Genomic DNA, 27,372 nt, shown 5'->3' on the forward strand with positions numbered 1-27,372 from the left:
GATCAAATCTTGTTAAGCAAAGAATCAGCAGTCGTCTCATACATTACTTTCAAATTAAACACACTTAAGAAAAATCTCAGGATTCTCTCACTTTCCTTCTGCCATCTGTGCACACACACACACACACACACACACACACACACACACACACACACACACACAGAAAATCCTCAGGATGAAGTTTGCATGCATGACCAAAGAACGTATAGAACAGGAAAGTTATGTATACAATGCACTGAATCAAATAAAGAAAAGGAAACATGTGATGGCGGTTTTGCAATATGATTCTTGACCACACTCTAACACTGTAGTTCAAACTGAAAGTGTTATTATTACTCAAGAGAAATCTTTCTATAACCCACAGTTCTTAGAGTATCTTACTGATTTTAATTGTCTGTGGTGCTTTAAAAAAGATACCTATACCTTCTTAAAATCTGACAGGCCAGAAGTGAAGTCTTTGTTTATGATGCAAATATGCTTGAGAATTGCTGTGCTAAAATGTTCATTTTTCTCCATTTTAAAGTAGCTGAGTCACTAACAGAGGACAAATTTCTGAATGCTTACAATTAAGCTAGAAAAGGCCTAAAGAAAGGCAACTGAAAATATCACTGTCATAAAAGTGCAGTGAAATACAAACCAACACTTTTCAAACTATAATGTGCACCAAAGACGCATAGGTATTTTGTTAAACTCTTAATGTAAATCAGTAGAGAAGAAATAAGCTAATAACCTGCTAATGCAATTCCATAGAGTGGTAATGCTGCTATTATCTTTATTGTTTTTCTAGAAATTTTAGTCATCCCAAACAGAAATTATATACCCATTAAGCATTAATGGTTAATTATTGCTCCCCATTCCATCATCCCTCAAGTTCTGGTAACCTTTTTTCTACTTTCTCATCTCTGTGAATTTGACTGCTCTGCATATCTCATAACTTATTTCACTTAATGTTTTCTAAATCCATCCATGTTGTAGCATGTGTCAGAATTCCATCTTTTTTTTTTTGATGCAAAACTCTATGACTTTATTTAGTTAAAAATGACACACATAGATAGCTTTTATTATGTTGAGGTATGTTCCTTCTATTCCTGCTTTCTGGAGAGTTTTTATCATAAATGGATGTTGAATTTTGTCAAAGGCCTTCTCTGCATCTATTGAGATAATCATATGGTTTTTATTTTTCAATTTGTTAATGTGGTGAATTACATTGATTGATTTGCGGATATTGAAGAATCCTTGCATCCCTGGGATAAAGCCCACTTGGTCATGGTGTATGATCTTTTTAATGTGCTGTTGGATTCTGATTGCTAGAATTTTGTTGAGGATTTTTGCATCTATGTTCATCAGAGATATTGGCCTATCTATGTTCATCAGAGATATTGGCCTGTAGTTTTCTTTTTTTGTGACATCTTTGTCAGGTTTTGGTATTAGGGTGATGGTGGCCTCATAGAATGAGTTTGGAAGTTTACCTTCCTCTGCAATTTTCTGGAAGAGTTTGAGTAGGATAGGTGTTAGCTCTTCTCGAAATTTTAGGTAGAATTCAGCTGTGAAGCCATCTGGACCTGGGCTTTTGTTTGCTGGAAGATTTCTGATTACAGTATCAATTTCCGTGTTGTGATGGGTCTGTTAAGATTTTCTATTTCTTCCTGGTTCAGTTTTGGAAAATTGTACTGTTCTAAGAATTTGTCCATTTCTTCCACGTTGTCCATTATTGGCATACAACTGCTGATAGTAGTCTCTTATGATCCTTTGTATTTCTGTGTTGTCTGTTGTGATCTCTCCATTTTCATTTCTAATTTTATTGATTGATTTTTCTCTCTTTGCTTCTTGATGAGTCTGGCTAATGGTTTGTCAATTTTATTTATCCTTTTAAAGAACCAGCTTTTGGCTTTGTTGATTTTTGCTATGGTCTCTTTTGTTTCTTTTGCATTTATTTCTGCCCTAATTTTTAAGATTTCTTTTAACATTATCCTCAATGGTGAAAAATTGAAATCATTTCCCCGAAAGTCAGGAACAAGACAAGGGTGTCCACTTTCACCGCTACTATTCAACATAGTTCTGGAAGTTTTGGCCACAGCAATCAGAGCAGAAAAATAAATAAAAGGAATCCAAATTGGAAAAGAAGAAGTAAAACTCTCACTGTTTGCAGATGACATGATCCTCTACATGGAAAACCCTAAAGACTTCACCAGAAAATTACTAGAGCTCATCAATGAATATAGTAAAGTTGCAGCATATAAAATCAACACACAGAAATCCCTTGCATTCCTTTACACGAATAATGAGAAAGTAGAAAAAGAAATTAAGGAAACAATTCCATTCACCATTGCAACGAAAAGAATAAAATACTTAGGAATATATCTTCCTAAAGAAACTAAAGACCTATATATAGAAAACTATAAAACACTGATGAAAGAAATCAAAGAGGACACTAATAGATGGAGAAATATACCATGTTCATGGATTGGAAGAATCAATATAGTGAAAATGAGTATACTACCCAAAGCAATTTACAAATTCAATGCAATCCCTATCAAGCTACCAGCCACATTTTTCACAGAACTAGAACAAATCATTTCAAGATTTGTATGGAAATACAAAAACCTCGAATAGCCAAAGCCATCTTGAGAAAGAAGAATGGAACTGGAGGAATCAACTTGCCTGACTTCAGGCTCTACTACAAAGACAGAGTCATCAAGACAGTATGGTACTGGCACAAAGACAGACATATAGATCAATGGAACAAAATAGAAAGCCCAGAGATAAATCCACACACATATGGACACCTTATCTTTGACAAAGGAGGCAAGAATATACAATGGAGTAAAGACAATCTCTTTAACAAGTGGTGCTGGGAAAACTGGTCAACCACTTGTAAAAGAATAAAACTAGATCACTTTCTTTTTATTTTATTTTATTTTATTTTTTTAAATTTTAAAATCTTTAATTCTTACATGCATTCCCAAACATGAACCCCCCTCCCACCTCCCTCCCCATAACATCTTTCTGGGTCATCCCCATGCACCAGCCCCAAGCATGCTGCATCCTGCGTCAGACATAGACTGGCGATTCAATTAACATGATAGTGTACATGTTAGAATGGCATTCTCCCAAATCATCCCACCCTCTCCCTCTCCCTCTGAGTCCAAAAGTCCGTTATACACATCTGTGTCTCTTTCCCTGTCTTGCATACAGGGTCGTCATTGCCATCTTCCTAAATTCCATATATATGTGTTAGTATACTGTATTGGTGTTTTTCTTTCTGGCTTACTTCACTCTGTATAATCGGCTCCAGTTTCATCCATCTCATCAGAACTGATTCAAATGAATTCTTTTTAACGGCTGAGTAATACTCCATTGTGTATATGTACCACAGCTTTCTTATCCATTCATCTGCTGATGGACATCTAGGTTGTTTCCATGTCCTGGCTATTATAAACAGTGCTGCGATGAACATTGGGGTACATGTGTCTCTTTCAATTCTGGTTTCCTCGGTCTGTATGCCCAGAAGTGGGATTGCTGGGTCATAAGGTAGTTCTATTTGCAATTTTTTAAGGAATCTCCACACTGTTCTCCATAGTGGCTGTACTAGTTTGCATTCCCACCAACAGTGTAGGAGGGTTGCCTTTTCTCCACACCCTCTCCAGCATTTATTGCTTGCAGATTTTTGGATCGCAGCCATTCTGACTGGTGTGAAGTGGTACCTCATTGTGGTTTTGATTTGCATTTCTCTAATAATGAGTGATGCTGAGCATCTTTTCATGTGTTTGTTAGCCATCCGTATGTCTTCTTTGGAGAAATGTCTATTTAGTTCTTTGGCCCATTTTTTGATTGGGTCGTTTATTTTTCTGGAGTTGAGCTGCATAAGTTGCTTGTATATTTTTGAGATTAGTTGTTTGTCAGTTGCTTCATTCGCTATTATTTTCTCCCATTCAGAAGGCTGTCTTTTCACCTTGCTTATAGTTTCCTTTGTTGTGCAGAAGCTTTTAATTTTAATTAGATCCCATTTGTTTATTTTTGCTTTATTTCCAGAATTCTGGGAGGTGGATCATAGAGGATCCTGCTGTGATTTATGTCTGAGAGTGTTTTGCCTATGTTCTCCTCTAGGAGTTTTATAGTTTCTGATCTTACATTTAGATCTTTAATCCATTTTGAGTTAATTTTTGTGTGCGGTGTTAGAAAGTGATCTAGTTTCATTCTTTTACAAGTGGTTGACCAGTTTTCCCAGCACCACTTGTTAAAGAGATTGTCTTTACTCCATTGTATATTCTTGCCTCCTTTGTCAAAGATAAGGTGTCCATATGTGTGTGGATTTATCTCTGGGCTTTCTATTTTGTTCCATTGATCTATATGTCTGTCTTTGTGCCAGTACCATACTGTCTTGATGACTGTGGCTTTGTAGTAGAGCCTGAAGTCAGGCAAGTTGATTCCTCCAGTTCCATTCTTCTTTCTCAGGATTGCTTTGGCTATTCGAGGTTTTTTGTACTTCCATACAAATCTTGAAATGATTTGTTCTAGTTCTGTGAAAAATGTGGCTGGTAGCTTGATAGGGATTGCATTGAATTTGTAAATTGCTTTGGGTAGTATACTCATTTTCACTATATGGATTCTTCCAATCCATGAACATGGTATATTTCTCCATCTATTAGTGTCCTCTTTGATTTCTTTCATCAGTGTTTTATAGTTTTCTATATATAGGTCTTTAGTTTCTTTAGGAAGATATATTCCTAAGTATTTTATTCTTTTCGTTGCAATGGTGAATGGAATTGTTTCCTTAATTTCTTTTTCTACTTTCTCATTATTCGTGTATAGGAATGCAAGGGATTTCTGTGTGTTGATTTTATATGCTGCAACTTTACTATATTCATTGATGAGCTCTAGTAATTTTCTGGTGGAGTCTTTAGGGTTTTCCATGTAGAGGATCATGTCATCTGCAAACAGTGAGAGTTTTACTTCTTCTTTTCCAATTTGGATTCCTTTTATTTCTTTTTCTGCTCTGATTGCTGTGGCCAAAACTTCCAGAACTATGTTGAATAGTAGCGGTGAAAGTGGACACCCTTGTCTTGTTCCTGACTTTAGGGGAAATTCTTTCAATTTTTCACCATTGAGGTCAATGTTTGCTGTGGGTTTGTCATAGATAGCTTTTATTATGTTGAGGTATGTTCCTTCTATTCCTGCTTTCTGGAGAGTTTTTATCATAAATGGATGTTGAATTTTGTCAAAGGCCTTCTCTGCATCTATTGAGATAATCATATGGTTTTTATTTTTCAATTTGTTAATGTGGTGAATTACATTGATTGATTTGCGGATATTGAAGAATCCTTGCATCCCTGGGATAAAGCCCACTTGGTCATGGTGTATGATCTTTTTAATGTGTTGTTGGATTCTGATTGCTAGAATTTTGTTGAGGATTTTTGCATCTATGTTCATCAGAGATATTGGCCTGTAGTTTTCTTTTTTTGTGACATCTTTGTCAGGTTTTGGTATTAGGGTGATGGTGGCCTCATAGAATGAGTTTGGAAGTTTACCTTCCTCTGCAATTTTCTGGAAGAGTTTGAGGAGGATAGGTGTTAGCTCTTCTCGAAATTTTTGGTAGAATTCAGCTGTGAAGCCGTCTGGACCTGGGCTTTTGTTTGCTGGAAGATTTCTGATTACCATATCAATTTCCGTGCTTGTGATGGGTCTGTTAAGATTTTCTATTTCTTCCTGGTTCAGTTTTGGAAAATTGTACTGTTCTAAGAATTTGTCCATTTCTTCCACGTTGTCCATTTTATTGGCATACAACTGCTGATAGTAGTCTCTTATGATCCTTTGTATTTCTGTGTTGTCTGTTGTGATCTCTCCATTTTCATTTCTAATTTTATTGATTGATTTTTCTCTCTTTGCTTCTTGATGAGTCTGGCTAATGGTTTGTCAATTTTATTTATCCTTTCAAAGAACCAGCTTTTGGCTTTGTTGATTTTTGCTATGGTCTCTTTTGTTTCTTTTGCATTTATTTCTGCCCTAATTTTTAAGATTTCTTTCCTTCTACTAACTCTGGGGTTCTCCAACTCTTCCTTTTCTAGTTGCTTTAGTTGTAGAGTTAGGTTATTTATTTGACTTTTTTCTTGTTTCTTGAGGTATGCCTGTATTGCTATGAACTTTCCTCTTAGCACTGCTTTTATAGTGTCCCACAGGTTTTGGGTTGTTGTGTTTTCATTTTCATTAGTTTCTATGCATATTTTGATTTCTTTTTTGATTTCTTCTGTGATTTGTTGGTTATTCAGAAGTGTGTTTTTCAACCTCCATATGTTGGAATTTTTAATAGTTTTTCTCCTGTAATTGAGATCTAATCTTAATGCATTATGGTCAGAAAAGATGCTTGGAATGATTTCGATTTTTTTGAATTTATCAAGTTTAGATTTATGGCCCAGGATGTGATCTATCCTGCAGAAGGTTCCATGAGCACTTGAAAAAAAGGTGAAATTCGTTGTTTTGGGGTGAAATGTCCTATAGATATCAATTAGGTCTAACTGATCTAATGTATCATTTAAAGTTTGCATTTCTTTGTTAATTTTCTGTTTAGTTGATCTGTCCATAGGTGTGAATGGGGTATTAAAGTCTCCCACTATTATTCTCTGTGAATCTCTGTGTGTTCCAGACGGTAGAGAACACCTAAGGAACTGGTTACTGGCAGGATTTGTCTCTCTCCTACTCATTCCTCTCTCTTATCCTCCTGGTCACCTCTGTCTACTTCCTCCCTCTCCTCTTCCCCGTATAACTCTGTAAATACCTCTGAGCGGTCCAGACTATAGAGCGCACATAAGGAAGTGACTACTGGCTAGCTTGCTCTCTCCTCTCTTGATCTCACCGCATCTCATTCCAGTTACCTCTAACTACCCCCTCCATTTTCTCTTCTCCTTGTAACTCAGTGAACCTCTCTGAGTGTCCCCCAATGTGGAGAAACTTTTCATCTTTAACCTAGATATTTTATCATCAGTGCTGTATAGATGGAGAAGTCTAGAGGCTACTGTAAAAATAAAACTGAAAACCAGAAGCAGGAAGCTTAAACCCAAAGCCTGAAAACATTAGAGAACTCTTGAATTCAGGGAACATTAAGCAATAGGAGCTCATCAAATGCCTTCATACCTACACTGAAACCAAGCTCCACCCAAGGGCCAACAAGTTCCAAAAAAAGACATACCACCCAAATTCTCCAGCAACACAGGAACATTCCCCTGAGCCTCAATATACCGGCAGCTCAAAATTATCCCAAAACCTTTGATGTCTCATAAACCATTACGGGTCACTCCACTGCACTCCAGAGAGAAGAAACCCAGCTCCACACACCAAAACTCCAACACAAGCCTCCCTAACCAGGAAACCTTGACAAGCCACTGATAGAACCCCACCCAAAGTGAGGAAGCTCCATAATAAAGAGAACTCCACAAATTATCAGAATATAAAAAGGCCACCCCAAACGCAGCAATATAACCAAGATGAAGAGACAGAGGAATACTCAGCAGGTAAAGGAACAGGAGAGTTGCTCACCAAACCAAACAAAAGAGGAAGAAGTAGGGAATCTACCAGAGAAGGAATTCCGAATATTGATAGTGAAAATGATCCAAAATCTTGAAATCAAAATGGAAACACAGATAAATAGCCTAGAGACAAGGATTGAGAAGATGCAAGAAAGGTTTAACAAGGACCTAGAAGAAATAAAAAAGAGTCAGAATATAATGAATAACACAATAAATGAGATCAGAAACACTCTGGAGGCAACAAATAGTAGAAAAACAGAGGCAGAAGATAGGATTAGTGAAATAGAAGATAGAATGGTAGAAATAAATGAATCAGAGAGGAAACAAGAAAAACGAATTAAAAGAAACGAGGACAATCTCAGAGACCTCCAGGACAATATGAAACGCTCCAACATTCGAATTATAGGAGTCCCAGAAGAAGAAGACAGCAAGAAATATCATGAGAAAATCCTTGAGGAGATAATAGTTGAAAACTTCCCCAAAATGGGGAAGGAAATAATCACCCAAGTCCAAGAAACACAGAGAGTCCCAAATAGGATAATCCCAAGGCGAAACACCCCAAGACACATATTAATCAAATTAACAAAGATCAAACACAAAGAACAAATATTAAAAGCAGCAAGGGAAAAACAACAAATAACACACAAGGGGATTCCCATAAGGATAACAGCTTATCTGTCAATAGAAACTCTTCAGGCCAGGAGGGAATGGCAAGACATACTTAAAGTGATGAAAGACAATAACCTACAGCCCAGATTACTGTACCCAGCAAGGATCTCATTCAAATACAACGGAGAAATCAAAAGCTTTACAGACAAGCAAAAGCTGAGAGAATTCAGCACCACCAAACCAGCTCTCCAACAAATTCTAAAGGATATCCTCTAGACAGGAAACACGAAAAGGGTGTAATAACCCGAACCCAAAACAATAAAGTAAATGGCAACGGGATCATACCTATCAATAATTACCTTAAACGTAAATGGGTTGAACTCCCCAACCAAAAGACAAAGACTGACTGAATGGATACAAAAACAAGACCCCTCTATATGCTGCTTACAAGAGACCCACCTCAAAACAAGGGACACATACAGACTGAAAGTGAAGGGCTGGAAAAAGATATACCACGCAAATAGAGACCAAAAGAAAGCAGGAGTGGCAATACTCATGTCCGATAAAATAGACTTTAAAACAAAGGCTGTGAAAAGAGACAAAGAAGGCCACTACATAATGATCAAAGGAACAATCCAAGAAGAAGATATAACAATTATAAATATATATGCACCCAATATAGGAGCACCACAGTATGTAAGACAAATGCTAACAAGTATGAAAGGGGAAATCAACAATAGATCACTTTCTAACACCGCACACAAAAATAAACTCAAAATGGATTAAAGATCTAAATGTAAGACCAGAAACTATAAAACTCCTAGAGGAGAACATAGGCAAAACACTCTCTGACATATATCACAGCAGGATCCTCTTTGATCCACCTCCCAGAATTCTGGAAATAAAAGCAAAAATAAACAAATGGGATCTAATTAAAATGAAAAGCTTCTGCACAACAAAGGAAACTATAAGCAAGGTGAAAAGACAGCCTTCTGAATGGGAGAAAATAATAGCAAATGAAGCAACTGACAAACAACTAATCTCAAAAATATACAAGCAACTTCTGCAGCTCAATTCCAGAAAAATAAACGACCCAATCAAAACATGGGCCAAAGAACCAAATAGACATTTCTCCAAAGAAGACATACGGATGGCTAACAAACACATGAAAAGATGCTCAGCATCACTCATTATTAGAGAAATGCAAATCAAAACCACAATGAGGTACCACTTCACACCAGTCAGAATGGCTGCGATCCAAAAATCTGCAAGCAATAAATGCTGGAGAGGGTGTGGAGAAAAGGGAACCCTCCTACACTGTTGGTGGGAATGCAAACTAGTACAGCCACTATGGAGAACAGTGTGGAGATTCCTTAAAAAATTGCAAATAGAACTACCTTATGACCCAGCAATCCCACTTCTGGGCATACAGACCGAGGAAACCAGAATTGAAAGAGACACATGTACCCCAATGTTCATCGCAGCACTGTTTATAATAGCCAGGACATGGAAACAACCTAGATGTCCATCAGCAGATGAATGGATAAGAAAGCTGTGGTACATATACACAATGGAGTATTACTCAGCCGTTAAAAAGAATTCATTTGAATCAGTTCTGATGAGATGGATGAAACTGGAGCCGATTATACAGAGTGAAGTAAGCCAGAAAGAAAAACACCAATACAGTATACTAACACATATATATGGAATTTAGGAAGATGGCAATGACGACCCTGTATGCAAGACAGGGAAAGAGACACAGATGTGTATAACGGACTTTTGGACTCAGAGGGAGAGGGAGAGGGTGGGATGATTTGGGAGAATGACATTCTAACATGTATACTATCATGTGAATTGAATCGCCAGTCTATGTCTGACGCAGGATGCAGCATGCTTGGGGCTTGTGCATGGGGATGACCCAGAAAGATGTTATGGGGAGGGAGGTGGGAGGGGGGTTCATGTTTGGGAATGCATGTAAGAATTAAAGATTTTAAAATTTAAAAAATAAAAAAACTAAAAAAAAAATAAACTGAAAAGAAATATATTAAATAAAAAAATGACACACAAAGAGACAGAAATTAAGTAGTCAAACTCCATGAAATAACCAATCTTTGAAACAAGGTCACTGCCATTGCAGAGTCCTCAGTGATGGGTGTTTGTGGCTGAATAATAATATTCTATTTTGAGTATGTGTGTGTGTGTATGTGTGTGTGTATAAAATTACTTTTTTGATCTGTTCATGGACATTTGGACTGTTTACACCTTTCAGCTATGTGAATGATGCAGCTGTGTAAAATGGATTACAGATAGATGTTTGACCTATACTCCATTGAGTTTTCACCTAAGAGTGGAATCATCCCCAGTAAACTATTTTACCCAGCAACCACACCATTTTTACTTTCCCACGAGCAACGCAGTTTTCTTGTTTCTCCATTTCTTTCCCACACTTGTTGTTATATATATATATATATATATACATATATATATGTATATATATATATAGTTTTATTGATAAGTGAGAAGTAGACATTGCAAGTACAGTTAAAGACTGAACTTAGAATCATATCACAGAAAGGTAAGACAACTTTTTTTTTTAATTTTTATTTTTACTTTATTCTTTTTGCTTTGTTTCTTTTTCTTTATCTTTATTTTATTTCATTTCTTTTGTTGTTGTTTTTTGTTTGGTTGGTTTATTATTATGATTATTATTTAACTTTACAATATTGTATTGGTTTTCCACACATCAACATGAATCAACCACATGTGTATGCATGTTTCCAATCCTGAATCGCCCTCTCACCTCCCTCCCCATAGCATCTCTCTGGTTCATCCCAGTATCCTGTATCCTGTATCCTGTGTTGAACCTAGACTGACAATTCCTTTGTTATATGATATTATACATATTTCAATGACATTCTCCCAAATCATCCCACCCTCTCCCTCTCCCACAGAGTCCAAAAGAGTGTTCAATACATCTGTGTCTCTCCTGCTGTCTTGCATACAGGGTTATATTTACCATCTTTCTAAATTCCATATATATGCGTTAGTATACTCTATTGGTGTTTTTCTTTCTGGCTTAATTCACTCTGTATAATCGGCTCCAGTTTCATCCACCTCATTAGAACTGATTCAAATGTATTCTTTTTAATGACTGAGTAACATTCCATTGTGTATATGTACCCCAGCTTTCTTATCCATTCATCTGCTGATGGGCATCTAGGTTGCTTGCATGTTGGCTATTATAAAGACTGTTGTGATAAACACTGGGGTACATGCGTCTCTTTCAATTCTGATTTACCCAGTGTGTATTCCCAGCAGTGGGATTGCTGGGTCATAAGGAAGTTCTATTTCCAGTTTTTCAAGGAATCTCCACACTGTTCTCCATAGTGGCTGTACTAGTTTGTATTCCCACCAACAGTGTAAGAGAGTTCAATTTTCTCCTCACCCTCGCCAGCATTTATTGCTTGTAGACTTTTGGATCGCAGCCATTCTGACTGGCATGAAATGGCACCTCATTGTGGTTTTGATTTGCATTTATCTGATAATGAGTGATGTTGAGCATCTTTTCATGTGTTTGTTAGCCATCCATATGTCTTCTTTGGAGAAATGTCTGTTTAGTTCTTTGGCTCATTTTTTGATTGTGTCATTTATTTTTTGGGGGGAATTGAGCTGCATGAGTTGCTTTTATATTTTTGAGACAAGTTGTTTGTCAGTTGCTTCATTTGCTATGTTGTTTTTCTCCCATTACGAAGGCTGTCTTTTCACCTTGCTTATATTTTCCTTTGTTGTGCAGAAGCTTTTAATTTTAATTAGGTCCATTTGTTTATTTTTGCTTTTATTTCCAATATTCTAGGAGGTGTGTCATAGAGGATCCTGCTGTGATTTATGTCAGAGAGTGTATTGCCTATGTTCTCCTCTAGAAGTTTTATAGTTTCTTGTCTTACGTTTAGATTTTTAATCCACGTTCAGTTTATTTTTGTGTATGATGTTAGAAAGTGATCTAGTTTCATTATTTTACAAGTGGTTGACCAGTTTTCCCAGCACCACTTGTTAAAGAGATTGTCTTTAATCCATCGTATATTATTGCATCCTTTATTGAAGATAAGGTGTTAATAGGTGTGTGGATTTATCTCTGGGGTTTTTATTTTGTTCCATTGATCTATATTTCTGTCTTTGTGCCAGTACCATACTGTCTTGGTTACTGTGGCTTTGTAGTGAAGCCTGAAGCCTAGCAGGTAGATGCCTGCATCCATTCTTCTTTCTCAAGATTGCTTTGGCTATTATCTTTAGATTATGATTTGAGTAGCAAGTGTTTGTAATTATCCAAAACAGATTAAAAATCAGAAGAGCTATTTGTGGCTGTCATTTTACGGTTAGTATTTTCATCCCTTAAGGGATTAATTGTGGTTACACTGCCCATTAAACAGAGAATTAATCCAGGAATTAACTATTACTTGACCCATTTGTGGGATTATTTGTAGTTAAACTAAAATAAATGGTCATGAAAATGGTACACTTTTATGGAGAGATTCTATGTTTTTAGTAATCAAATATAAAAAATTGAAAGGTTATCAATGGATGTTTCAGATCACAAAACAATCAAATGAAAAAACAAAATTAGTAAAGTTTCAGGCTATAAAATCAACGTACTTAAATCAGTTATAATATTAATGCATCCATATTACCCAAAGTAATGTACAAATTCCATGCAATACCTATAAAAATTCAAATAGCTTTTTTTTTTTCCACAGACAAAGTTATATGGAACTTCAAACTATCCTAACTGCCAAAGCAACCTTGAGAAAGAATAAAGATGGAGGACACACACTTCGTGTTTTGAAACGCACTGGCATTGAAACATGCATACTATCATGTAAGAATCGAATGACCAGTCTATGTCTGATGCAGGATACAGCATGCTTGGGGATGGTGCATGGGGATGACCCAGAGGGATGTTGTAGGGAGGGAGGTGGGAGGGGGGTTCATGTTTGGGATTGCATGTACACCCGTGGTGGATTCATGTCAATGTATGGCAAAACCAATACAGTATTGTAAAGTAAAATAAAGTAAAAAAGAAAAAAAGAAAAGAAACACAACTGTCCTAACAATATGGCAGTGGCATTCCACCAGTAATGCAGATTCTGGAACAAAGCTGAGCACTCAGAAATAAAGTTTTTAAAAACTGGTCAACTAATACTTATGAGGGGAAACAAGATCACAGTGTGGAAAAGGCATCCTCTTCAATAGATAGGAGTGGAAAAACAATACTTAACATAAAAGTAGACCCCTTTCTTACACCACAAACTACCTAAAATTACCCTGAAATAGGTCAGAGTTTTAAACACAGAGCTGAAACCATAAAACTACTGTAAGAGAACACACAGTAAAACTGCTAAATGCCTCTCTTGTTCTTTGCTTTTGGTATAGGACACCAAACCCACAAGCAACACAAACAAAACCTAGGAAGTGAAACTATATCACACTTAATCGCTTTTGGACAGAAAAAGAAATTGTCAGCACAACAAAAATAGTGTAATAGATCAGTAAAAATATTTGCAAATAATATGATCAATAAGGGGTTAACATCCAATGTAGATAAATCTTGCCATTTGGAACAACATGGATGAACCTGGAGAGTAGTGTGCTAAGAGAAACAAGTCACACAGAGAAAGCAAACGCTGCAGGACCTCACTTATATGTGGAATCAGGACTGAACACAAACTCATCAAAATTCAGGGATGTTCCTAATCTCTCAGGTTTGAGGGACCTGGATTTTCTGCATAAGCCTGAAATGAAAAGAAGAACTAGCAGTTGCCTGGCTGAATATTAAAGATATGCCCCAGCATGCAAACAGCCTAAAAACAGAGGTTGAGAGGCCTACTGGTTTTTATTGAAACCTCAAAGATCAACTGTCTGCTAGGTTATAAATAAGCATTCTGTGGCCACACACAAGGAAAAAAATACATACCATACAAAATCTGTTTCAGAAATCACTCAAAAAACAACTGCAAGAAAAAGCTCTGGGAGAAGAAATTTGATGTCCTGTCTCATCATGTCGTATCTACATTTTCTAGTTTTCAACAACAGCAACAAAAACATGAGATACACAAAGAAATAGGAGAAGGTGTCCGCTCACATATAAGGGAATAAATAGGCAACACAAAGCACAGTTCAGAAAGCCTAGAAGCTGGAGTTAGCAGAGACTTAACATCAGGTAATATATATATAAAGAATACAAGAAACAAGGTGTATACTGTTTTTTTTTTAATTGCCAAGAATATTTTATTAGAGAATCAAGACATATAAATTATTTAACAGAAAACCATCAGAGATGAAAAGTGGAGTAGTTGACTTTAAACTGTATCTTTAAATCACTAGTAGAACAATCACACCAAGAAACCGACAAGGAAACACAAGACTGAAACTTTAAAAATCAGAAAGTCTTAGGTAATTTACAGAAAACATGACCTGATAACAGAATAGAGAGAAACAGCAATTGTTTCACTCAAAATTTAATGAAGCACAAGTGATGGGTTTGACACAGAAATCAAAAGGATTTCTGTCTCACAAGTCATATTCCAAACATTGAGATCATAGTGGACAACTATCAAGTAGCTCTTTAAGTATTTATGCAGATTTATAACTTATACTTTAAAAGACCTAGTCTATGTATTACCCTTATCCTACAAGCAAAAAACAAACTAACAAAAATTTTGGAGAAAAGGGCTTTGCCTTATTTAATTGCATCATCTACAGCAGTGGTTTCTCAAACTTGGATCTGAGACTTTTAAATTTAGAAATTATAACTGAGAACCCAAAGTAAATTTACTAAAAGTTTTTATTTTGATGAGTGAGAATACTAATGAAAATCATTGTCATATGCTACTGTTCTTATTTCAGCAAATGTTATTTGTAAAAAAATAAATTAAAAAAACAAAACTGGAAGGGGTCCTCTGGTGGTCCAGTGATTAGGACTCAGAACTTTCTCAGCAGTATTCTGAGCTCAATCCCTGATTGGGTATCTAAGATTCCGCAAGCTGCAATGCCATCAAAAATTAAAGAAAAGAAATGAAAGGAAAATGAATAATCTATCTCTGTGAAATATGTATTATAAAATACAAAGATATCTTCTCGTTTTACCACAAAACAATGAAAATGTCAGCCAGCAGCATATTCCCTGAAAACCTAGCACAGATCCTTGAATACACCTGGACTTTAAAAGAGGACAGAAGGATGAGCTGTAGTATTTATCCAAAATTATAAGAAAACATGTATTACATATTATATTTAAAATCAGAAAAGAAACAACCAGTCTTCCCACAGAAAACATATACCATCAATCAGCCAGAATTCTATCAACTTAAACATAAGTGGGTCGTAAAAATATTTGATGCCAGAAGGATGAGAATCACTACTGGCTAGATGAGAATCACTACTGGCTAGAACAAGTCAAATACATTTTATTTCATCACTGAAATACTTTTATTCATGATTTCTAAATTCAAGAACATAATAAATTTAAGTGTAATTGTTACCTGATAATCTCGAAAAACAACCAACATAATATCTGAAGTATTTATCCAAATCTATAAAAAAAAACCTCACAGTATATTATATTTAAAATGCAAACAAATAGTAGTGTTTCATGTTAAGCCATATTTAAAGTGATACACACACACACACACAAAGAAACAATTCACTCAGTGTGTAAAAACCATCTACTAAGGATTAGGGGTAAACTAAAGATGTGTGTGTGTGTGTTTTGTGTGCATGTGAAGGTATGTGTGTATGATGCGTATGTGTGCTCATGCCAGTTTGGATCAAATTAAAATGTACAATACTTTTACTTCAACAAAGTCTTTTAAAATTACAAAAGCATAGATCTTTGTCAGATAAATTACTTTTATTCACAAAATGCTCTGGAAATTTTTAGTTATTTTAAACAAATAAAAATAAGAAAAGGAAAGATAATAAGCATCTGAATGCAGAGTTCCAAAGAATAGAAAGCAGAGATAAGAAAGCCTTCTTCAGAGATAAATGGAAAGAAATAGAGGAAAACATCAGAATGGGAAAGACTAGAGATCTCTTCAAGAAAATTAGAGACACAAAGGGGACATTTCATGCAAAGATGGGCTCGATAAAGGACAGGAATCATATGGACCTAACAGAAGCAGAGGATATTAAGAAGAGGCGGAAAGAATACACAGAAAAACTACAAAAAAGATCTTCATGACCCGGAACATCTTGATGGTGTGATCACACATCTAGAGCCAGACATCCCAGAATGTGAAGTCAAGTGGGACTAAGAAGGCATCACTATGAACAAAGCTAGTGGAGGTGATGGAATTCCAGTAGAGCTATTTAAATTCCTGAAAGATGATGTTGTGAAAGTGCTGCACTCAATATGCCAGCAAATTTGGAAAACTCAGCAGGGGCAGCACGATTGGAAAAGGTCAGTTTTCATTCCAATTCCAAAAAAAGGCAATGCCAAAGAATGCTCAAACTACCACAAAATTGCACTCATCTCACACACTAGCAAAGTAATGCTCAAAATTCTCCAAGCCAGGCTTCAGTAATACATGAACCGTGAACTTCCAGAGGTTCAATCTGGTTTTGGAAAAGGCAGAGGAAGCAGAGGTCAAATTGCCAGTGTCTGCTGGATCATGGAAAAAGCCAGAGAGTTCCATAAAACATATATTTCTGCTTTATTGACTATGCCAAAGCCTTTGACTGTGTGAATCACAATAAACTGTGGAAAATTCTGAAAGTGATAGGCATAACAGACCACCTGACCTGTCTCTTGAGAAATGTCTATGTAGGTCAGGAAGCAACAATTAGAACTGGATATGGAACAACAGACTGGTACCAAATAGGAAAAGGAGTACATCAAGGCTGTATATTGTCACCCTGTTTATTTAACTTATATGTAGATTATATCATGAGAAACACTGGAATGGAAGAAACACAAGTTGGAATCAAGATTGCCGGGAGAAATATCAATAATCTCAGATATGAACATGACACCACCCTTATGGCAGGAAGTGAAGAGGAACTAAAAGGCCTTTTGATGAAAGTGAAAGAGGAGAGTGAAAAAGTTGGCTTAAAGCTAAACATTCAGAAAACGAAGATCATGGCATGCAGTCCCATCACTTCATGGGAAATAGATGGGGAAACAGTGGAAATGGTGTCAGACTTTATTTTGGGGGGCTCCAATATCACTTCAGATGGTGACTGCAGCCATGAAATTAAAAGACACTTACTCCTTGGAAGAAAAGTTATGATCAACGTAGATAGCATATGGAAAAGCAGAGACATTATTTTGCCAACTGAAGTCCGTCTAGTCAAGGCTATGGTTTTTCCAGCAGTCGTGTATGGATGTGGATGTGAGAGTTGGACTATGAAGAAGGCTGATTGCTGAAGTATTGATGCTTTTAAACTATGGTGTTGGAGAAGACTCTTGAGAGTCCCTTGGACTGCAAGGAGATCCAACTAGTCCATTCTGAAGGAGTGGACATGAATCTGAGTGAACTCCGGGAAATGGTGATGTACAGGGAGGCCTGCCATGCTGTGATTCATGGGGTCGCAAAGAGTCAAACCCAACTGAGAGACTCAACTTTAATGAACACAAATACATATATCTAGTTAACAATTTATATCAATTCAGGCCCCAAATCCCTAACTGGCAAAGAATGGCTCAAGAGAAAAAAACTGATATTTTAACCCAAGAAGTTAGGGATGAAAGAACTTTAAACAATATGATCAATAAATGTGCCAAAATTACTAAATAAGATAGTCTATGATGTTCCAATTTCAAATGCTCCTAACACCACCTACAGCTGTTCCAACAAATCAAAGTCTTACCCAGGATCATGCACTATATTTAATTGGCAATTAGACTCCTTTTGTCTTAAAAATATTTTTCAGGTTTTTTTTTTTTCTTTTTTAATTTCTTTCATGTCTTAATGATTGTGAAAATTCTAGGCCATTTGTTTTATACACAGAATTTGTCTGTCCTCAAGAGCAAACATATCTGGCATAAGTCCAGCCTAGGTACCATAAATCATTCTTTCTAAATATAAATCCTATTATGAAAGGTATCAAGGATTTCCTAATTTTATGCCTTTACATTGCCACATAAATCAGTATGTTTGAAATCTTCAAGAATTCACAAAATCAGTCACTTTGAAGCACAGGTAAATTTTTTAAACATAAGATTTGTATTAAAGTAAAATATATCTCCAACCTGACCTTTTATCTCAGGCTTCCTTGGATATGACATATTGTTGTCACACCATCAAAATATATTGCTTCCAATCATGCATTTTCGTACATTTTGGTTACTTGAGCATATTCTTTGGAAGGGGCAAAAAGAAGAAAAAAAATAAAATACTGTTCAATTTTTCTTAAAATGTAACAGTTGTTCTAGTGCTACAGTTCTAGTGCTGCTTTTAGACCAAACCATGAATAAAATAATTTTTTAAAAAGTCAAGTATTATAACAAATGAGAACTGTCTCAAGGTGACCTATGTTATCAGTTCAGTAGCTCAGTCGGGTCCAACTCTTTGCAACCCCATGGATCACAGCACACCAGGCCTCCCTGTCCATCACCATTTCCCAGAGTTCACTCAGACTCACGCCTATCGAGTACGTGACACCATCCAGCCATCTCATCCTCGGTCGCCCCCTTCTTCTCCTGCCCCAAAACCCTCCCAACATCAGAGTCTTCCAATGAGTCAACTCTTCGCATGAGGTGGCCAAAGTACTGGAGTTTCAGATTCAGCATCATCCCCTCCAAAGAACACTCAGGGCTGATCTCCTTCAGAATGGACTGGTTGAATCTCCTTCCAGTCCAAGGGACCCTCAACAGTACTCAAATGATATGAAAAATGATATGAGTGAAAAAGTTGACTTAAAGCTCAACATTCAGAAAACGAGGATCATGGCATCTGGTCCATCACTTCATGAGAAATAGATGGGAAAACAGTGGAAACAGTGGCAGACTTTATTTTTTTTTTTTTTTTTGGCTCCAAAATCACTGCAGATGGTGACTGCAGCCATGAAATTAAAAGACACTTTCTCCTTGGAAGGAAAAGTTATGACCAACCTAGATAGCATATTAAAAATTAGAGACATTACTTTGCCAAGAAAAGTCTGTCCAGTCAAGGTTATGGTTTACTATGTGAGAAGAGAGAGGTAAGGTTCAATTTCTTGTGACCATTACCCTGGAATTACCTGGAGAAAGGCTTTGCTCTTAGGAGATTAAATATTTAGGGCTAAAATTAATAACTATGTAACTACACCTGCCTATAACAAAGTTTAAAATGTTAGAAGGAAAATGTTCATGTACAGAAAAAAAAATACAAAAAGAAAACATTAAAGGTTAGTGAGTCTAAGTAAAAACATATGGGAGTTGTACTCTCATTTCAACGTTTCAGTGGGGTTGACTTTTCATTAAAGTGAAAAAAGTTGGTGCTTCAGTCAATTACTTCACTCTTTTTTAGTCTGCATGTACTTAAATAAGAGTCAGCTCTTCGGTTATTTTATTAAATATTATCATGTGGTAGTGGTATTGTAGTACTGATGATCTGAAGTCTCCACATATGTTTCTCATAATCTACTGAAAAATATTACAATAGTAGGTAATTTTCAATGTTGGCGGCCAGCCTTACTCTGCTCTAAACCCTAAATTCACTCTCTATTATGCCACGCTTTTCCATAGAATAAAAAGAGAACATTTTGTTTTAAAAAATGGCATGTTAAGCCTTCATGAGAAACAGTGTAAAATGAATTATTTAAAACAGAAATTCTGGGAAAATGTATGGCACTGCAAATGGGGAAAAGCTGGAGCTATAACGTGCTTCTGTGGTGTCTCAGTGGTAGGGAATCCACCTGCCAATATAGCAGACACCAGTTTGATCCCTGGTCTGGGATGAACCCATATGCCTAAGACCAACTGTGCCCATTGCCACGGCTATTGAGCCTGTGTTCTATAGCCTGGAAGCTGCAACTGTTGAGCCCACATTCTGTAACTACTGAAGCCTGGTCTCCCTAGAGCCTATGCTCCACAAGTGGAGAGGGCACCCCAATGAGAAGCCAGTACACTGCAACTACAGAGAAGACCCTGTTCCCCACAAAGAAAGAAAAGCCCATGCACAGTAATGAAGGCCCAGTACAGCAAAATAATAATAATAAGCAAGTAACATCATTTAGATTTTAAAAAAAGGAGATATGAGAAAACTCCTCATAACTTTGACTAAGATACGTTTCAAATTAAACTCTGAAATTCATATTATTATATAAAGTTAAAAAAGCTAATTTTCTTTACCTTGTCTATCTTCTTTCAATACTGTCTCTTTTTTCACATTCATTTTCCTCTTTACCCTTGCACCTAAATCTTCCTCCTTTACCTCAGTGATTAAAAAGTGAATAAAAATTGAAGCCTAATCATCTGTATAATAGTTTACAAACTCATCAAACAAGCTAACATAAGTGGTTAAATTTTCTATAATCAGGGAAACACACAGATTATCATTTAATTAGCAGTAAAACATTACAGACCTCAAAAGAGATTTACAATTTAACCTAGTTTGCTTACTGATTAGCCACTTACAAATTGTTGATGGCTTTCTTCTAAATCCCTTACCAGATATATTTTCAACCACATAACCCACTGCCAGAGATAGCCATTAGCATTTTTATTATTTATGCTTTTCAACTAAACCTGGGTTCTATACATTTTTTTCCATAATTCATTTGCAAATTAATAAACCAAAATAGTCCATATATTTGTAAAGGAATGAAAACTGAAAAATCATATCTAGAAATGTCTTCATTTTGGCCTGAGAGGAAGCAGCTAGTTTTAAAGTCCCACAAAAGGAAGAAGGGAGTTACCCAAGACTGGAATGAAGCCTAGGAAGACAACATTAATAAACATGTGTTGAACATTTGTTAAGCACCAAGTTGTGATAATTCTGCATTCATAAAATAATTACTATTCTCCTTGCTTTCCTATACACTAATAATGAGAAAGTAGAAAAAGAAATTAAGGAAACAATTCCATTCACCATTGCAACGAAAAGAATAAAATACTTAGGAATATATCTACCTAAAGAAACTAAAGACCTATACATAGAAAACTACAAAACACTGGTGAAAGAAATAAAAGAGGAGAATAATAGATGGAGAAATATACCATGTTCATGGATTGGAAGAATCAATATAGTGAATATGAGTATACTACCCAAAGCAATTTACAAATTCAACATAATCCCTATTAAGCTACCAGCCAGATTTTTCACAGAACTAGAAAAAATAATTTCAAGATTTGTATGGAAATACATAAAACGTAGAATAGCCAAAGCAATCTTGAGAAAGAAGAATGAAACTGGAGGAATCAACTTGCCTGACTTCAGGCTCTACTACAAAGCCACAGTCATCAAGACAGCATGGTACTGGCACAAAGACAGAAATACAGATCAATGGAACAAAATAGAAAGCCCAGAGATAAATCCACACACATATGGACACCTTATCTTTGACAAAGGAGGCAAGAATATACAATGGAGTAAAGTCAATCTCTTTAACAAGTGGTGCTGGGAAAACTGGTCAACCACTTGTAAAAGAATGAAACTAGATCACTTTCTAACATCATACACAAAAATGGATTAAAGATCTAAATGTAAGACCAGAAACTATAAAACTCCTAGGGGAAAATATAGGCAAAACACTCTCCGACATAAATCACAGCAGGATCCTCTATGATCCACCTCCCAGAATACTGGAAATAAAAGCAAAAATAAACAAATGGGATCTAATTAAAATGAAAAGCTTCTGCACAACAAAGGAAAATATAAGCAAAGTGAAAAGACAGCCTTCTGAATGGGAGAAAATAATAGCGAATGAAGCAACTGACAAACAACTAATCTCAAAAATGTACAAACAACTTATGCAGCCTAATTCCAGAAAAATAAACGACTCAATCAAAATATGGGCCCAAGAACTAAATAGACATTTCTCCAAAGAAGACATACGGATGGCTAACAAACACATGAAAAGATGCTCAACATCACTCATTATTAGAGAAATGCAAATCAAAATCACAATGAGGTACCACTTCACACCAGTCAGAATGTCTGTGATCCAAAAATCTGCAAGCAATAAATGCTGGAGAGGGTGTGGAGAAAAGGGAACCTTCTTACACTGTTGGTGGGAATTCAAACTAGTATAGCCACTTTGGAGAACAGTGTGGAGATTCCTTAAAAAATTGCAAATAGAACTACCTTATGACCCAGCAATCCCACTTCTGGGCATACACACCTAGGAAACCAGAATTGAAAAAGACACACGTACCCCAATGTTCATCGCAGCACTGTTTATAATAGCCAGGACATGGAAACAACCTAGATGTCCATGAGCAGATGAATGGATAAGAAAGCTGTGGTACATATACACAAAGGAGTATTACTCAGCCGTTAAAAAGAATTCATTTGAATCAGTTCTGATGAGATGGATGAAACTGGAGCCGATTATACAGAGTGAAGTAAGCCAGAAAGAAAAACACCAATACAGTATACTAACAGATATATATGGAATTTAGGAAGATGGCAATGACGACCCTGTATGCAAGACAGGGAAAGAGACACAGCTGTGTATAACGGACTTTTGGACTCAGAGGGAGAGGGAGAGGGTGGGATGATTTGGGAGAATGACATTCTAACATGTATACTATCATGTGAATTGAATCGCCAGTCTATGTCTGACGCAGGATGCAGCATGCTTGGGGCTGGTGCATGGGGATGACCCAGAAAGATGTTATGGGGAGGGAGGTGGGAGGGGGGGTTCATGTTTGGGAATGCATGTAAGAATTAAAGATTTTAAAATGTAAAAAATAAAAAACTAAAAATAAAAAAAAGAAAAGAAATATGAAAAAAATAAAAATAAAGAAAAATGTAAATTAAAAAAATTCAAAAGATTCATGTACCCCACTGTTCCTTGAAGCACACCATTCACCGAGATGTGGAAGAAACCTAAATATCCATCAAATGACAGACAGATAAATGGATAAAAATGTGGTATTAATGTACTATGGGACACTCACTGTTCTTCAGTCACTGAGTCTTGTCCCACACTTTGCAACCCCATGGACTCTACCCTTACAAGCTCATCTCTCTAGGGAAAAATACTCCAGTGGATTGCCATTTTCTTCTCCAAAGGATCTTCCTTAAATAAGGATAGAACGCACATCTCCTGCTTGACAGGCAAAGCCTTTGCCACTGCGCAACCAAGGAAGACCTATGGAATACTGTTTAGTTCAGTCGCTCAGTCGTGTCTGACTCTGCGACCCCATGAATTGCAGCATGCCAGGCCTCCCTGTCCATCACCAACTCCCGGAGTTCCCTCAGACTCACATCCATCGAGTCAGTGATGCCATCCAGCCATCTCATCCTCTGTCATCCCCTTCTCCTCCTGCCCCCAACCCCTCCCAGCATCAGAGTCTTTTCCAATGAGTCAACTCTTCCCATGAGGTGGCCAAAGTATTACAGTTTCCGCTTTAGCATCAGTCCTTCCAATGAACACCCAGGGGTGATCTCCTTTAGAAGAGACTGGTTGGATCTCCTTGCAGTCCAAGGGACTCTCAAGAGTCTTCTCCAACACCACAGTTCAAAAGCATCAATTCTTTGGCGCTCAGCTTTCTCCACAGTCCAACTCTCACGTCCATATATGACCACAGGAATAAGCATAGCCTTGAGTAGACAGACTTTTGGTGACAAAGTAATGTCTCTGCTTTTTAATATGTTATCTAGGTTGGTCATAACTTTCCTTCCAAGGAGAAAGCGCCTTTTATTTTCATGGCTTAAATCAACATCTACAGTGATTTTGGGAGCCCCCCAAAATAAAGTCTGACACTGTTTCCAATTTCCCCATCTTTTTCCCATGAAGTGATGGGATCAGATGCCATGAACTTAGTTTTTTGAATGTTGGTCTTTAAGTGAACATTTTAAGTCTCCTCTTTCACTTTCATCAAGAGGCTTTTTAGTTCCTCTTCACTTTTTGCTGTAAGGGTGGTGTCATCTGCATATCTGAGGTTATTGATATTTCTCCCAGCAATCTTGATTCCAGCTTGTGCTTCTTCCAGCCCAGTGTTTCTCAAGATGTACACTACGTATAATTTAAATAAGTAGCTTGAGACTATACAGCCTTGATGTACTAATTTCCCTATTTGGAAGCAGTCTGTTGTACATGTTCAGTTCTGTTGATTCCTGACCTGCATATAGGTTTCTCAAGAGACAGGTCAGGAAGTCTGGTATTCCCATCTCTTTTAAAATTTTCCACAGTTTATTGTGATCCACACAGTCAAAGACTTTTACATAGTCAACAAGTCAGAAATAGATTTTTTTTTTTCTGGAACTCTCTTGCTTTTTCCATGATCCAGTTGATGTTGGCAATCTGATGTCTGGTTCCTCTGCCTTATTAAAATCCAGCTTGCACATCTGGAAGTTCATGGCTCATGTACTGCTGAAGCCTGGCTCGGAGAATTTTGAGCATTTCTTTACTAGCATGTGAGAGGAGTGCAATTGTGCAGTAGCTTGAACATTCTTTGGCATTGCCACTCTTTGAGATTGGAATGCAAACTGACATTTTCTAGTCCAGTGGCCACTGCTGAGTTTTCCAAATTTGCTGGCATATTGAGTGCAGCACTTTCACAGCATCATCTTTCAGCATTTGAAATAGCTCAGCTGGAAGTTCATGAGATCCACTAGCTTTGTTCACAGTGATGCTTTCTAAGGCCCGCTTGACTTCACATTGCAGGATGTCTCGCTCGAGGTGAGTGATCACACTATTGTAATTATCTGGGTCCTAAACATCTTCTTTTGTACAGTTCTTCTGTGTATTCTTGCCACCTCATCTTAATATCCTCTGCTTCTGTTAGGTCCATATCATTTCTGTCCTTTATCGAGCCCATCCTTGCATGAAATGTTTCCTTGGTATCTCTAACTTTCTTGAAGAGATCTCTAGTCTTTCCATTCTGTTGTTTTCCTCTGTTTCTTTGTGTTGATCACTGAGGAAGGCTTTCTTTTCTTTCTTTCTTTCTTTTTATTTTTTTTAAATTTATTTTTAATTTTAAAATCTTTAATTCTTACATGCATTCCCAAACATGAACCCCCCTCCCATCTCCCTCCCCATAACATCTCTCTGGGTCATCCCCATGCACCAGCCCCAAGCATGCTGCATCCTGCGTCAGACATAGACTGTCGATTCAATTCACATGATAGTATACATGTTAGAATGTCATTCTCCCAAATCATCCCACCCTCTCCCTCTTCCTCTGAGTCCAAAAGTCCGTTATACACAGCTGTGTCTCTTTCCCTGTCTTGCATACAGGGTCGTCATTGCCATCTTCCTAAATTCCATATATATCTGTTAGTATACTGTATTGGTGTTTTTCTTTCTGGCTTACTTCACTCTGTATAATCGGCTCCAGTTTCATCCATCTCATCAGAACTGATTCAAATGAATTCTTTTTAACGGCTGAGTAATACTCCATTGTGTATATGTACCACTGCTTGCTTATCCATTCATCTGCTGATGGACATCTAGGTTGTTTCCATGTCCTGGCTATTATAAACAGTGCTGCGATGAACATTGGGGTACATGTGTCTCTTTCAATTCTGGTTTCCTCGGTGTGTATGCCTAGAATTGGGATTGCTGGGTCATAAGGTAGTTCTATTTGCAATTTTTTAAGGAATCTCCACACTGTTCTCCATAGTGGCTGTACTAGTTTGCATTCCCACCAACAGTGTAGGAGGGTTCCCTTTTCTCCACACCCTCTCCAGCATTTATTGCTTGCAGATTTTTGGATCCCAGCCAATCTGACTGGTGTGAAGTGGTACCTCATTGTGGTTTTGATTTGCATTTCTCTAATAATGAGTGATGTTGAGCATCTTTTCATGTGTTTGTTAGCCATCCGTATGTCTTCTTTGGAGAAATGTCTATTTAGTTCTTTGGCCCATTTTTTGATTGGGTCGTTTATTTTTCTGGAATTGAGCTGCAGGAGTTGCTTGTATATTTTTGAGATTAGTTGTTTGTCAGTTGCTTCATTTGCTATTATTTTCTCCCATTCAGAAGGCTGTCTTTTCACCTTGCTTATATTTTCCTTTGTTGTGCAGAAGCTTTTAATTTTAATTAGATCCCATTTGTTTATTTTTGCTTTTATTTCCAGCATTCTGGGAGGTGGATCATAGAGGATCCTGCTGTGATTTATGTCTGAGAGTGTTTTGCCTATGTTCTCCTCTAGGAGTTTTATAGTTTCTTATTTTACATTTAGATCTTTAATCCATTTTGAGTTTATTTTTGTGTGCGGTGTTAGGAAGTGATCTAGTTTCATTCTTTTACAAGTGGTTGACCAGTTTTCCCAGCACCACTTGTTAAAGAGATTGTCTTTACTCCATTGTGTATTCTTGCCTCCTTTGTCAAAGATAAGGTGTCCATATGTGTGTGGATTTATCTCTGGGCTTTCTATTTTGTTCCATTGATCTATATGTCTGTCTTTGTGCCAGTACCATACTGTCTTGATGACTGTGGCTTTGTAGTAGAGCCTGAAGTCAGGCAAGTTGATTCCTCCAGTTCCATTCTTCTTTCTCAAGATTGCTTTGGCTATTCGAGGTTTTTTGTATTTCCATACAAATCTTGAGATTATTTGTTCTAGTTCTGTGAAAAATGTGGCTGGTAGCTTGATAGGGATTGCATTGAATTTGTAAATTGCTTTGGGTAGTATACTCATTCTTTTTCTTTCTTTCTTTTTCTTTCCAGGCTCTCAGATTTTGAGGTTTCTTTCTTTTCTTCTCTCTCTCTCTCTCTCATTTATTTTTTTTTTAGTTTTTATTCTTACCTTATTTTGCTTTATAATACTGTATTTGTAATGCCATATATTGAGATGAATCAGCAATGGGTGTACATGAGTTCCCAATCCTGAACCACCCTCCCACCTCCCACCCCATATCATCTATCGCGATCATCCCCAGGCACCAGCCCCATGCATCCTATATCCTGTGTTGAACATAGGCTGGCGATTCGTTTTTTACATGATAGTATACGTGTTTCAATGTCATTCTTCCAAATCACCCCATCCTCTTCCTCTGCCACAGAGACCGAAAGTCCATTCTAAACATCTGTGTCTCTTTTGCTGTCTTGCATACAGGGTTATCATTACCATCTATCTAAATTCCATATATATGTGTTAGTA

Source organism: Ovis aries, chromosome Y (assembly GCF_016772045.2).
Source record: "Ovis aries strain OAR_USU_Benz2616 breed Rambouillet chromosome Y, ARS-UI_Ramb_v3.0, whole genome shotgun sequence".
Classification (NCBI taxonomy): domain Eukaryota; kingdom Metazoa; phylum Chordata; class Mammalia; order Artiodactyla; family Bovidae; genus Ovis; species Ovis aries.